Source organism: Oncorhynchus nerka, linkage group LG5 (genome assembly GCF_034236695.1).
Source record: "Oncorhynchus nerka isolate Pitt River linkage group LG5, Oner_Uvic_2.0, whole genome shotgun sequence".
In the NCBI taxonomy this organism is placed as follows: Eukaryota; Metazoa; Chordata; class Actinopteri; order Salmoniformes; family Salmonidae; genus Oncorhynchus; species Oncorhynchus nerka.
The window spans coordinates 31,557,251-31,572,560 of NC_088400.1; the positions used below are offsets into that span (position 1 = coordinate 31,557,251).

At 47.7% G+C, this 15,310-nt stretch overlaps 1 pseudogene; it reads left to right on the forward strand.

The window, feature by feature from the left end:
- Positions 1-277: 277 nt before the first annotated feature.
- LOC115129331 (bifunctional heparan sulfate N-deacetylase/N-sulfotransferase 1-like) overlaps positions 278-15,310 on the forward strand; it is a 103,307-nt pseudogene continuing 88,274 nt past the window's right edge.

Sequence of the window (15,310 nt, forward strand, 5' to 3'; positions counted from 1 at the left end):
ATCTCAGTAGTTGGCAAGCAGTACTTTAATTAATGAATATCACACATTTTCAACCAATTTATTATTAACAGTTAGAAACTATTTATGAACTATTTTTCATCTTTACTACTAAATCAACAAATTGAAATATTGCGTGGACTGGCTGTCAAGAAGATGAGTTTCATATGTAATTTGGGTGAACTAACTATCCATTAAAGACTTTAGCCTCTTCATGGACAATGCTGTGCTGGCGCCCTCTGTTGACCATTGTTGGGCAAGCTGCATAGCTCTGCAAAAAGAGAGACATTCTCAAATTTCTCTCCCATCAGACAAGTCTGTAAGAAGTAGAACCGCAGACCCGAGCCGCTGGTAAAGCAAGACGTAAGCACCGGGTGAGCTTGGGTTGAATCCAAACATTCATTCTACCAGATCGTCTCTAGGCTTTCACTCGGACCTCGAAGGTGAGTGTGGCGAAGTAAAACCTTTACTGGTGCAAATGTTTTGGTCAAGACGAGCTGAACGCTGCTCAGTCGTTCAATTACTAGCCTCGACTGGCTTGTATCTTGGCGCAGATTGAAAATGCAGCCACAGTTTTGGCCTGAATTTCCCCTGGATCGAAAATGAAGCCCGGGGAAAGAGTTGAATCCCAGAGCTGCTTTTGGCTAATCAATAGGAAGGCCACCGTTTTGGTGAATTCATGTCGAAGATTTTTTTGCCTGGAATTATGTGTAGGGGTGTTGGAATGTCTGCATCAAACAAGCGAAACCCCGTGATACAATTTAGCACGAACAAGAAAGAAAGTAACTTGTTATTGTAACTTTATGGCATGGCAGTATCGTTAGCAGGCTAGTTATTGATTGTTGCTGTTTCTGACGCAGTAGGATACAATGTAACGTTAACTGTAAAGTATTTTTTTATAGTTATGTAGCCTGAGGAGTGTGCTTAAAAACATTCTGAGAACACTGCTGACGTGGGAAAACAACTTGCTGTGTTATGCCTTCATTTATTGCAATGTGTAGTGGAATTACGCGAGAACATTTATATATTCTTGTACCTAAAGATGGATTTAAAAAAAAGGTTTGCTTGGAAAAAAACGTTTTTCCCCTCCCGATTGCATCCATCAATTCATTTGTGATTCAATAACGTTTCACATGACAGTGGAAAGTTGCTTATGTTCCGCTAGGACTGGCTGATGTGAATAGAATAGGCAGTACGGTATTTCTTTGCTTTTTAGGCTTCTTGCATAGTAAACGACAGTATCCACACTAAATTCGATATTTGATTATCTGTACGCTATATAACCTCCTTCAATGGGGTGGTGGCGATGCACATATGTTTCTACACGTTGTTACGCACACATTTTCCTATCGAGTCAGCCAGACCGCTTTCACATAGAGACGTGCTATATCAGATACTGTATATAAACATTTGACTCCTCGGCGGGAACAGGGGCAGTCTAGACCTGCCTGAAATTTGTAGCCTGGGGTCTTGTTTTATATTGTGTGTGAGAGAAAGTTAGGGAGACTATTCATTTAGCTGTGTCTTTGTGTTCGGCAATCTATCTATTCTCTCAATCTCAGCCTTTGCTTAAGAAAGCAGGACCAGGGCCCTTATCCACAAAGCGTCTCAGAGTAGGAATGTTGATCTTGCATCAGTTTGGACTTTTAAATGAGAATGAATATGATTGTATGTACTGATCCTAGATCAGCTCCCATACTCTGAGACGCGTTGTGGATAACGACCCTGGAACATGTTTTGGGAGAAAGCTTGTCACCAAAAAGCCTGTGTTGGGAAACAGGAGGGCTATTTTATTGGATAAAAACTCAAGTCAAAATTGCATTAATTTGATTAAATCCATTGTGAAATGTTGAGACTTGCTTTTGTGTTCTGTCTAGCTGTGCCAACTGTTTGTCTGGTTATGCTATGTGTTCCATCTGATAGTTCTGACTACCAAGCCCTCTGTGATCAGGTGTTCTGAATGTCTGATGCCTGCTGCTGCTCCTTCATCCCAATGGGATGTTATATTGGCTATGTAAGGTTGTTATAAACATGTTATAAACATGCTGCTGTCTAACCTATAGCATGTCATGTTATTCATGGATAGTTTATGCTGATGGGAACCACAGAGTCCCAACAACATGCCAGTTCTTGTATTTTTCCATGTCAGTGCCCTTCAAAGCCATGCTCAGTGTGTGTGGGGGGCCAATCCAGAACCCAGTCTATAGAATGAGAGTGGAACCAGGCAAACTTCCAATGAATTAGGGCCCCTGACCCTATCCTTCTACCCAGTACAGGACTGCCTGCCCCCATAGTCCATCCATTGGCTGTTCCATTCAGTCCGTCACGCTATGACTTCTCCCCCTACTAGAGCTTGTCCTCTGTACACTCTGGCCAATTGAATGTAAGGAATGCATTTATTTAGATGTTTATATAGAATATTTATTCAGATTAGAATAATGCTGACTGTGTCCAATATGTTGAAATTGGACATCTTTGAAAAGACATTCTTGAAATGTAGTTTTCTACTCTCTGTCTAATTCAATTCTGATTGGCTTTCAGTAGGCCACTGACTGGGAGAGTGTTGTAGAAGTAAACACATTGGACAGTGGTACTACTACAGTAGAAGTGTAAGAGTACTACTACAGTAGAAATCAGTATTAGAGTAACACTACTACTATAGTAGAAACCTGTATTAGAGCAGTTACTTCTACAGTAGAAACCAGTATTAGAGTAATACTACTGTAGTAGAAACCAGTATTAGTGTACTACTACTACAGTAGAAACCAGTATTTGATTACTACTACTACTACTACCATAGAAACTAGTATTAGAGTACTACTACTACAGTAGGAACCAGTATTTGATTACTACTACTACCGTAGGAACTAGTATTAGAGTACTACTACTACAGTAGGAACCAGTATTAGAGTACTACTACTACTACCACCGTAGGAACTAGTATTGGAGTACTACTACTACAGTAGGAACCAGTATTAGAGTACTACTACTACTACCGTAGGAACTAGTATCGGAGTACTACTACTACAGTAGAAACAAGTATTAGAGTACGACTCTACTATTGCTACTACTACTACAGTGAAACCAATAATATTGAACTACAACTAATACTACAGTAGAAACCAGTATTAGATTACTACTACTACTACTACTACAGTAAAAACAGTATTAGTGTACTACCTCTACTCTTACTACTACAGTAGAAACCAGTATTAGTGTACTGCTACTACCGCTACTACTACAGTAGAAACCAGTATCAGTATACTACTACTACTACAGTAGAATCTAGTATTGGAGTACTACTACTACAGTAGGAACCAGTATTAGAGTGCTACTACTACTACAGTAGGAACCAGTATTAGAGTACTACTACTACTACAGTAGGAACCAGTATTATAGTTCTACTACTACAGTAGGAACCAGTATTAGAGTACTACTACTACAGTAGGAACCCATATTAGAGTACTACTGCTACAGTAGGAACCAGTATTAGATTACTACTACTACTACAGTAGGAACCAGTATTAGTGAATCACCAGATAGTAACCTTGAGTTATTTTGAATAGAAAAAATATTAAGGTATTCAAATTTTTGGCAGTCACGAGGGTGTCCACTTGTATGTGTAAGTTTGCGTGTGTGTGCGTAGCAGTGTGGCAGTGTGTTTATGTGTGGCCTTGTGTGTGAGTACAATGTATGTAGCTGAACGTGTGTGTGTGTGTGTGTGTCTGTCTGTGCCTGTGCCTGAACCCGCCAGTATGCAGTAGATCATATTACTGAACGATTAGCCACGGCCTCCTCTCCCCCAGTGGCCCAGGGAAATGATTTTCCTCTGTCATAATTCCCCCACTGAATTATCCTGGCCAGTGACTCATACACACATACCATATAGGCTTAGTTACTGTGCACGGTAGTGATGATGACTCTCTCTCAGGAGAAGGGAGATGAGGTAAACCCCTTTTGACGGTAATCATTAGATGGTCATGACTCACGGTAGGAAGGACGAAATTGGGCTATATTGTAAGATTTCCTGAGCACAGTATGTCATTTATTCTTAATCAAAGATTAGGAGATAGGGCCGGTGTTAAGGTAGCATGGGGTGTGTGAAAAGCGCTTTACAAATTAATTGAATTATTCTTTGAAATGATTCCCAGGACGGCTGGTGTGTTAGGCTAACCTTTTCACTAGTCTATGTTTAGTGGTTAAAGAGATAGTGTTGTAAAAAAACAGGATTTTTCCACTATGTTGTTTGAAAAGACCAGCTGAAATTTCAGCTTGTTTGGTGGGGTGGGTTTTTTGGACTACCAGGCAGTCTAAGTTAATAGACCAATAAGAGAGTTTGCCCTCCTATCTGCCTATAACAGCTAGTTTTCAGGTTACATTAGGCTCCTCCAATTAGGCCTTTCTCTCAGACCACTCCCAGACAGTTGTTGCTTGACACATTTCATTTAGCTAAAAAGATATTTTTGTTTAATTTGAATCGAAAACAATCACAGTAAGGTACTTAATTGTTTTCCAGAAATGATTTGATATTGAGATTTTTTTTAAATGCTGCATTGGGGATTTTTTAAATATTGGATTTGTGGTCAGAAAGTTCAATACATGGGTTTCTTATAATATAGCTGGGAGATCAACCTGTTGATGACCCTGTAGGATGTCCCTCAGGCTGGTGCTGATTTAGGACTGGGAGACTGGGAGTCAGTGGGAGACTGGGAGTCAGTGGGAGACTGGGAGTCAGTGGGAGACTGGGAGTCAGTGGGAGACTGGGAGTCAGTGGGAGACTGGGAGTCAGTGGGAGACTGGGAGTCAGTGGGAGACTGGGAGTCAGTGGGAGACTGGGAGTCAGTGGGAGACTGGGAGTCAGTGGGAGACTGGGAGTCAGTGGGAGTGACTGGGAGTCAGTGGGAGACTGGGAGTCAGTGGGAGACTGGGAGTCAGTCTGGGAGTCAGTGGGAGACTGGGAGTCAGTGGGAGACTGGGAGTCAGTGGGAGACTGGGAGTCAGTGGGAGTGACTGGGAGTGACTGGGAGTCAGTGGGAGACTGGGAGTCAGTGGGAGACTGGGAGTCAGTGGGAGACTGGGAGTCAGTGGGAGACTGGGAGTCAGTGGGAGTGACTGGGAGTGACTGGGAGTCAGTGGGAGACTGGGAGTCAGTGGGAGACTGGGAGTCAGTGGGAGACTGGGACTGGGAGACTGGGAGTCAGTGGGAGACTGGGAGTGACTGGGAGTCAGTGGGAGTGACTGGGAGTCAGTGGGAGACTGGGAGTCAGTGGGAGACTGGGAGTCAGTGGGAGACTGGGAGTCAGTGGGAGACTGGGAGTCAGTGGGAGACTGGGAGTCAGTGGGAGACTGGGAGTCAGTGGGAGACTGGGAGTCAGTGGGAGACTGGGAGTCAGTGGGAGACTGGGAGTCAGTGGGAGTGACTGGGAGTCAGTGGGAGACTGGGAGTCAGTGGGAGACTGGGAGTCAGTGGGAGACTGGGGTCAGTGACTGGGAGTCAGTGGGAGACTGGGAGTCAGTGGGAGTGACTGGGAGTCAGTGGGAGACTGGGAGTCAGTGGGAGTCAGTGGGAGACTGGGAGTCAGTGGGAGACTGGGAGTCAGTGGGAGACTGGGAGTCAGTGGGAGACTGGGAGTCAGTGGGAGACTGGGAGTCAGTGGGAGTGACTGGGAGTGACTGGGAGTCAGTGGGAGACTGGGAGTCAGTGGGAGACTGGGAGTCAGTGGGAGACTGGGAGTCAGTGAGACTGGGAGTCAGTGGGAGACTGGGAGGAGTCAGTGGGAGACTGGGAGTCAGTGGGAGACTGGGAGTCAGTGGGAGGGAGTCAGTGGGAGACTGGGAGTCAGTGGGAGACTGGGAGTCTGGGAGTCAGGAGTCAGTGGGAGACTGGGAGTGACTGGGAGTCAGTGGGAGTGACTCCCGGGAGTGACTGGGAGTGACTGGGAGTCAGTGGGAGACTGGGAGTCAGTGGGAGTGACTGGGAGTCAGTGGGAGACTGGGAGTCAGTGGGAGTGACTGGGAGTCAGTGGGAGACTGGGAGTCAGTGGGAGTGACTGGGAGTAGTCAGTGGGAGTGACTTGGAGTCAGTGGGAGTGACTGGGAGTCAGTGGGAGACTGGGTGGGAGACTGGGAGTCAGTGGGAGTCAGTGGGAGACTGGGAGTGACTGGGAGTGACTGGGAGTCAGTGGGAGTGACTGGGAGTCAGTGGGAGACTGGGAGTGGAAGTGAATGAGGCTGAAGTGAAGAAACGTGAAGTCCTAGAAACAGAATAGCCTTGAAACCCACAACCCACTGTGTGTCCACATCTCGTCAGACAGACGGAAATCACAACGCCGCCAGAAACACATCATAACTAGGCAGTCGAGCCTCTGGTGGAATTCAGCTCGTTTTAAAGTTAGAAGTTGGAAGGGGGGCTCAGGCGGGCAGGGGAGCGCGAGAGAGGGGGGAGGTGGAGGTGCGTTTCCAAGGTGCTGCTCACCCCCTGGGCTGGAATCAGATACATTCCAGAGACTCCTCTAGCCAGGGATAATGGAGGTATGGGGTGTAGCATTACATCACATCACACATGATTGGATGGTGAGGGCTGGGAAAGTGAGAGGAGAACGGTGGCCTCTTTATAGCTCTATGTAGCTCCAGTTTCCTATAAGAGACAAGGAGACCTGCCAAATTGACAGTAGGCCTGCTAGTTAAAGTTCTAGGAGACATGTCTGGACTAGGTCTTCTCATGGCTCACCTATACGTTGCCTTCTCCTGTTTCTGGTTCGCCTTGCTTTACAGTTTCACTAAATCTTCCCAATGTCGTAGAGGATGCTAATGACATTGTTATTACAGAAGTGTAACAGCAATTGATGTAAAGTGTTTCCCAATAAGATTCTGAGTTGCATTTTTTCTGATGCCAACAGAGCTCTGATTACATCTCCAAATCTCAAACAGAGTTTGGACCAGTTTTGCCCATCTACACCAGCTCTGTATGTGTATGGCTGTGGTTAGCCTAAGTCCTGTACATTTCCGTGACAAACGGCTATGTAAAAGCCCTTTCATACACATGACTCTAAGAAGAGCTGAATAATAATAGAAAAAGATAGAGATGAGAGTTCCACGTAGACTGGCCGATATTAGTAGTGTATATCAGAGACTTTCATTCAAACCCCTAGTGAACTGCTGTTTTCTCTCTTACTCTCTCTGTCTCTGTCTCTCTCTCTCTCTTTATCTTCCTCTGCTACGAAAGGTTATTTATACTCAAAGATGTAAAATGTTGCCTGTTTTATTTAGTGGTTTAAAACAAGCTGGCTTGATGGTAATGGACTTCACCTCCGTGTTTGGCGCGGGCCCTCGGGGCATGGTTACAGTCACACAGCATGGAAGCACTCCAGTGCTAGCAGCGCTACGCTAGCTCTTAATGAAGGCATTTTAGAGTGGGAGAGAGAGAGAGCAGTGTAGTCTGTTAATGGGAATGAACTGCCTCACCGCTGGATGCTATGATCGTGTCCTCATGATAAGTGCTATCTCTTACCAGATCTAATGAAATGTGTTTTGTGGATCAATTTAGCCATTATTTGTGTGCGGGTGTGTACCGTCATTGTGCGTGTGTGTGTGTCGTTGTGTATGTGTGCGTGCACCTGCCTGCGTGTGTTGTTGTGTGTGTGTAGGTACGGGAGTTTGAGATTCAGGGTTTAAGGAGTAATGGTTGTGGGGGATTAAAGCTCAGTTGGGGTATGAAGGGTGACAGGTGGAAGGGACACTTCTCTGTTTACCCACTTGGCCCTGCCTGCACTTTGATACCTCACACACTCACACCCAGTAGGCCTCAGTCAGAGCTGTAGCGCTGTCCACACACAAACCACCATGACCTCTATCTGTCTATTGTTTGTGGTTAATTTCTCTCTCTCCCTCTTGCTCAGTCTCTGTCTCTCTACTCTCTCTCTCTCTGTCTCTTCTCTCTCTCTTCTCTCTCCTCTCGTCTCATCTCTCTCTCTCTGTCTCTCTCTCCTCTCTGTCTCTCTCTTCCTCTTTCTCTCTCCATTCTCTGTGTCTCTCTCTCTCTCTCTCTCTCTCTCTCTCTCTCTCTCTCTCTCTCGGTGTCTCTTTCTCTCTGTGTCTCTCTCTGTGTGTCTCTCTCCTCTCTATCTTTCTCTCTCTCCTGTCTCTCTCGCTCTCTCTGTCTCGTTCTCCTGTCTCTCTCATTCTCTCTCGCTCTCTCTCCTGTGTCTCTCTCTCTCGCTCTCTCTCTCTCTCTCTCTCCTGTCTCTCTCGCTCTCTCCTCTCTCTTATCTCTCTCATCTGGTGTCCAAGCGGCTCCATCCGCAGGGCATCTGGTGCTGAGCGGCTCCATGTGGCCCAACTGTAAACACAGTGCTCTGTGTGCGTGTTAATGCTCATGCTAACCGCCCACATCTAAACAGATCAGCCTCGTAGCCTCTGGAGTGATACTTGTATTGCATTTAAGTCTTTTAATGAATTTTTATCTTGTTATTAACACTTTATTCTAGCTAGCTATTTGTGTAGGTAGCTATCAAGTAAACACAATTAGAGAGCGTGCTGGGTTGGTTAGGGTCAGTTCAATTTAATTTCCAAGTCGGGAGGTGTGTATCGGCCACTGCAAAATTGACCATAGCCAATTTCCCACAGCGTGTCTTTCTCTGTTTTGAAAAACTGAATGGAGAGAATTTAATTGGCTTTGACCCCCAGCTCCTCTGCCAGCTTGGACTGTGCCCCTCCGCTGCCCTGTCTGCCCGCCTGCTGTCCATCTGTGTGTCTGCCCATCCTGGGTGGCATGGGGGTCTGTGGGACAGGTGTTGGCATGCAGGGGGTCAGTACCCAACCACACACACAGCTGTGGCACCTATACACAAAGTGGACCCCGCAGGCTGCAGGTGACAGGACGATGGATGGGGGTTGGTCGGGGAGTGTAAATTAAAATAGGGTCTCTCGTTTGAAACGACACCAGGGGCAACACGACTGACTAGACTCAGTGGGTTTTTGGGTCACTGTGTTTAGGCCCCAGGTTGCCCGTGGCAGTGGGAGTAGATTCAGGGGCTGTTTGGGTGTTGGGACTGACTGAGGGATGGGGTCTGGTCCACACAAACAAAAACAGCACCCTTCCCTTCCCCCTTTAGGAGGGTTAAGTGGCCGGATATTCCCCTGAATGGGACACAGGTGTTGGCCCAGGCTGTGTGTGTGTGTGTGTGTTTCTGCTGGGTTCTGGTGTGTGTTGTGGCCGTGTGTGTGTGCATGTGGCCTGGTGTTTGTGTGTGTTGTGGCTCTGTGTATGTGTGTGTGTGTGTTTGATAGGCCCATTGTGTGTGTTGGTTTTATCATCTTAATGAGGCCTGCTCAGAGCTCAGTGGCTCTCAATGGGCCGTAGGTCTCTCCATCCTAGCCTGCTGCGTGAGGAGTGGAGAAGGGCTCATATAATGAGGAAGAGTGGGTGGTTTTAAAACAGACTTCCCTAACACAGACGTAAACAAGCTCCAAAGAGGTCTCAGGATTCTTCAGCCCTGATCAGGTTTGATATTCAAACTAACCTCACTCTCCTCTCCCTCATCGTTCCCTCTTCCCCTCATCCTTCCCTCTACCCCTCCTCATCATTCACTATTCCCCTCCTCATCCCCTCATCCCCTGTTCCCCTCCTCATCCCCTCATCCCTTGTTCCCCTCCCCATCCCCTCTTCCCCTCCTCATCCCCTCCTTCTTCCCATCCTCCTTCCCTTACTCCATTCTATTGAATACTTGTCTGTGTTTGGAGCAGAGCTTCTACAACATGTGTTGTGACCCACCTAAAGCCTTTCAGACATTCCAACATTGAGATATTCTTATGACCCACGACCAAAGACCATGCTTCTATCCACAACCTGACTTATGGGCCATGGGGGACTGGCCACGAACCAGCATGAGAAACACTGCAGTAGAAGTCTTGTGTAATGAGATGAGTAGGGTTGTTGTGGTGTCCTCACCCCCCCCCCTGGGGTCAAAAACACATACACACACTCTGACCCATCTGTAGGATGAGGGTGAGGTAATGGGTCATTGACCTCCCGGTAACCCTCCATGTTTAGGTGTCTCTCTGTTAGCGGTAGCTGATCTCACCGTGTGTTAGTAACCCTGTGACCTCTACATATGATGAAGCTCCTGGCCTGTGAATAAGAACCATACAGTGGATCTAGACAGCCTATATAAAACCTCCCTTGTCTCGCTCCCCTCCTCCCCTTCCTTGTCTCCCTCCCACCCATCTCCGCCCCCCTCCCAGCCCCAAAGCACTGCTCTCATTTCTCTCTACCTCCCCCTGTGCTTTTGTCTCCAGCACCTTCTCCTGGTCTCTCTCTGTCTCTCTCTCCCAATTCAATTTAATTCAATTCTCTCTCTCTCTCTCCTTTTTATTTCTTTATTTTTAAATTCCAGAATCCATTTCTTATGCCCCCAGGCGCTCTCCAGCGATGGCTGGAGACGTTGTGGCAAATTTAATTTGGTCTCCCACTCTCTCTCCCAGGACCCGCGCGGGCTCAATGGAACAACAGTAGCAGGGAGAGCGAGGGAGGAAAAACCCAATTTCTCATGCATTACTTTCTCTATCCTCGGGGCTTTTAATGGAGTAACACCGTCCCGCTCTCTTTCCCTCCCCTCTCTCCTGCTGTTCTTACTCTCACTGCCCAAATCTAGCCTATATGGAACTAGGCTCCTTCTACTCCTGCTAGGCCTACCAACCAAAGTCTTCTCTGACTTATTGCGTCTGGATATTGTAGGAATCTAACAACTATAATGACTCTTGGTGAGATTGGTTGTCAGTGTCTGTCTGTGCTGCTGTACATCAGTCATATCCTTTATTGAGCTTGTCTTGCTCTGTTAATATTTATCAGAAGAATCCTCTCAGAAAGACCCCAGTCCTCTACTGTTATAGACCTAGAACTATAGCCCAGTCCTCTACTGTTATAGACCTAGAACTATACCCCAGTCCTCTACTGTTATAGACCTAGAACTATAGCCCAGTCCTCTACTGTTATAGACCTAGAACTATACCCCAGTCCTCTACTGTTATAGACCTAGAACTATAGCCCAGTCCTCTACTGTTATAGACCTAGAACTATACCCCAGTCCTCTACTGTTATAGACCTAGAACTATACCCCAGTCCTCTACTGTTATAGACCTAGAACTATACCCCAGTCCTCTACTGTTATAGACCTAGAACTATACCCCAGTCCTCTACTGTTATAGACCTAGAACTATACCCCAGTCCTCTACTGTTATAGACCTAGAACTATACCCCAGTCCTCTACTGTTATAGACCTAGAACTATACCTCAGTCCTCTACTGTTATAGACCTAGAACTCTACCCCAGTCCTCTACTGTTATAGACCTAGAACTATACCCCAGTCCTCTACTGTTATAGACCTAGAACTATACCCCAGTCCTCTACTGTTATAGACCTAGAACTATACCCCAGTCTTCTACTGTTATAGACCTAGGTAGATACCTCAGTCCTCTACTGTTATAGACCTAGGTAGATACCCCAGCCCTCCACTGTTATAGACCTAGGTAGATACCCCAGCCCTCCACTGTTATAGACCTAGGTAGATACCCCCTAGGTAGCCCTCCACCTGTTATCCACTGTTATAGACCTAGGTAGATACCCTCAGCCCTCCACTGTTATAGACCTAGGTAGATACCCCAGCCCTCCACTGTTATAGACCTAGGTAGATACCCCAGCCCTCCACTGTTATAGACCTAGGCCCTCCACTGTTATAGACCTAGGTAGATACCCCAGCCCTCCACTGTTATAGACCTAGGTAGATACCTCAGCCCTCCACTGTTATAGACCTAGGTAGATACCCCAGCCCTCCACTGTTATAGACCTAGGTAGATACCCCAGCCCTCCACTGTTATAGACCTAGGTAGATACCCCAGCCCTCCACTGTTATAGACCTAGGTAGATACCCCAGCCCTCCACTGTTATAGACCTAGGTAGATACCCCAGCCCTCCACTGTTATAGACCTAGGTAGATACCCCAGCCCTCCACTGTTATAGACCTAGGTAGATACCCCAGCCCTCCACTGTTATAGACCTAGGTAGATACCCCAGCCCTCCACTGTTATAGACCTAGGTAGATACCCCAGCCTAGGTAGATACCCCAGCCCTCCACTGTTATAGACCTCCACTCCACTGTTATAGACCTAGGTAGATACCCAGCCCTCCACTGTTATAGACCTAGGTAGATACCCTCAGCCCTCCACTGTTATAGACCTAGGTAGATACCCCAGCCCTCCACTGTTATAGACCTAGGTAGATACCCCAGCCCTCCACTGTTATAGACCTAGGTAGATACCCCAGCCCTCCACTGTTATAGACCTAGGTAGATACCCCAGCCCTCCACTGTTATAGACCTAGGTAGATACCCCAGCCTCCACTGTTATAGACCTAGGTAGATACCCCAGCCCTCCACTGTTATAGACCTAGGTAGATACCCCAGCCCTCCACTGTTATAGACCTAGGTAGATACCCCCAGCCCTCCACTGTTATAGACCTAGGTAGATACCCCAGCCCTCCACTGTTATAGACCTAGGTAGATACCCCAGCCCTCCACTGTTATAGACCTAGGTAGATACCCCAGCCCTCCACTGTTATAGACCTAGGTAGATACCCCAGCCCTCCACTGTTATAGACCTAGGTAGATACCTCAGTCCTCCACTGTTATAGACCCCTCCACTGTTATAGGTAGATACCCCAGCCCTCCACTGTTATAGACCTCCACCCTCCACTGTTATAGACCTAGGTAGATACCCCAGCCCTCCACTGTTATAGACCTAGGTAGATACCCCAGTCCTCTACTGTTATAGACCTAGGTAGATACCCCAGCCCTCCACTGTTATAGACCTAGGTAGATACCCCAGCCCTCCACTGTTATAGACCTAGGTAGATACCTCAGCCCTCCACTGTTATAGACCTAGGTAGATACCCCAGCCCTCCACTGTTATAGACCTAGGTAGATACCCCAGCCCTCCACTGTTATAGACCTAGGTAGATACCCCAGCCCTCCACTGTTATAGACCTAGGTAGATACCCCAGCCCTCCACTGTTATAGACCTAGTAGATAGAGACCTACCCCAGCCCTCCACTGTTATAGACCTAGGTAGATACCCCAGCCCTCCACTGTTATAGACCTAGGTAGATACCCCAGCCCTCCACTGTTATAGACCTAGGTAGATACCCCAGCCCTCCACTGTTATAGACCTATCCAATGCTGTATTTGTGCGTGGCTCTGTGTCATTGTGCCGGAGTACAATGCCAAGCCTAAGTGAACTGAATGCAAATGAGTCTTGTAGGATGGCAGTGGCTGAATGTCTGTGGTTTAGGGACTGGTAGTGAGGAAAGTCATAGTGGTGATGGAGAGGGTGGAGGAGGAGGGGGCATGTGGGTCATAGTCATCGCCTGAGCCCATTCATCATGCAATGCCTGCTGGGATGTGCAGGGGTCAGCTGCACACAATCAACGTCTGTTCGATTCTGCTCGGTTCTGTTGTGTTCAGTCTTTCTATGTTCTGATTGGCTGTGTTGTCTTCTGCTTTGCTCTGCTCTTGTGTTGTATTCTGGTGTTGCACGGTATACCACGGAAACGTAGGTACTTTTTCAATCCTAGAACATGATAACGGTTCGCTACTAGAATTTGTGTTACTTTCGGTACTTCTGTTAATTGTGTCTCACAGATCAAGCCTTTCTATCGGAGCAGCCGACCCCTTATCATAGCTCACCCTGCCTGCTCTACTTACTCACTGCTAGCCTGCACTGTGAGTCTGGGCTGCATCATGTTAGCTCCACTTACTCACTGCTAGCCTACACTGTGAGTCTGGGCTGCATCATGTTAGCTCCACTTACTCACTGCTAGCCTGCACTGTGAGTCTGGGCTGCATCATGTTAGCTCCACCTACTCACTGCTAGCCTGCACTGTGAGTCTGGGCTGCATCATGTTAGCTCCACTTACTCACTGCTAGCCTGCACTGTGAGTCTGGGCTGCATCATGTTAGCTCCACTTACTCACTGCTAGCCTGCACTGTGAGTCTGGGCTGCATCATGTTAGCTCCACCTACTCACTGCTAGCCTGCACTGTGAGTCTGGGCTGCATCATGTTAGCTCCACTTACTCACTGCTAGCCTGCACTGTGAGTCTGGGCTGCATCATGTTAGCTCCACTACTCACTGCTAGCCTGCACTGTGAGTCTGGGCTGCATCATGTTAGCTCCACCTACTCACTGCTAGCCTGCACTGTGAGTCTTGGCTGCATCATGTTAGCTCCACCTACTCACTGCTAGCCTGCACTGTGAGTCTTGGCTGCATCATGTTAGCTCCACCTACTCACTGCTAGCCTGCACTGTGAGTCTTGGCTGCATCATGTTAGCTCCACCTACTCACTGCTAGCCTGCACTGTGAGTCTTGGCTGCATCATGTTAGCTCCACCTACTCACTGCTAGCCTGCACTGTGAGTCTTGGCTGCATCATGTTAGCTCCACTTACTCACTGCTAGCCTGCACTGTGAGTCTGGGCTGCATCATGTGCTCCACCTACTCACTGCTAGCCTGCACTGTGAGTCTGGGCTGCATCATGTTAGCTCCACTACTCACTGCTAGCCTGCACCTGGGCTGCATCATGTTAGCTCCACTTACTCACTGCTAGCCTGCACTGTGAGTCTTGGCTGCATCATGTTAGCTCCACCTACTCACTGCTAGCCTGCACTGTGAGTCTTGGCTGCATCATGTTAGCTCCACTTACTCACTGCTAGCCTGCACTGTGAGTCTTGGCTGCATCATGTTAGCTCCACCTACTCACTGCTAGCCTGCACTGTGAGTCTTGGCTGCATCATGTTAGCTCCACCTACTCACTGCTAGCCTGCACTGTGAGTCTTGGCTGCATCATGTTAGCTCCACCTACTCACTGCTAGCCTGCACTGTGAGTCTTGGCTGCATCATGTTAGCTCCACTTACTCACTGCTAGCCTGCACTGTGAGTCTTGGCTGCATCATGTTAGCTCCACTTACTCACTGCTAGCCTGCACTGTGAGTCTTGGCTGCATCATGTTAGCTCCACCTACTCACTGCTAGCCTGCACTGTGAGTCTGGGCTGCATCATGTTAGCTCCACTTACTCACTGCTAGCCTGCACTGTGAGTCTTGGCTGCATCATGTTAGCTCCACTTACTCACTGCTAGCCTGCACTGTGAGTCTTGGCTGCATCATGTTAGCTCCACCTACTCACTGCTAGCCTGCACTGTGAGTCTGGGCTGCATCATGTTAGCTCCACCTACTCACTGCTAGCCTGCACTGTGAGTCTGGGCTGC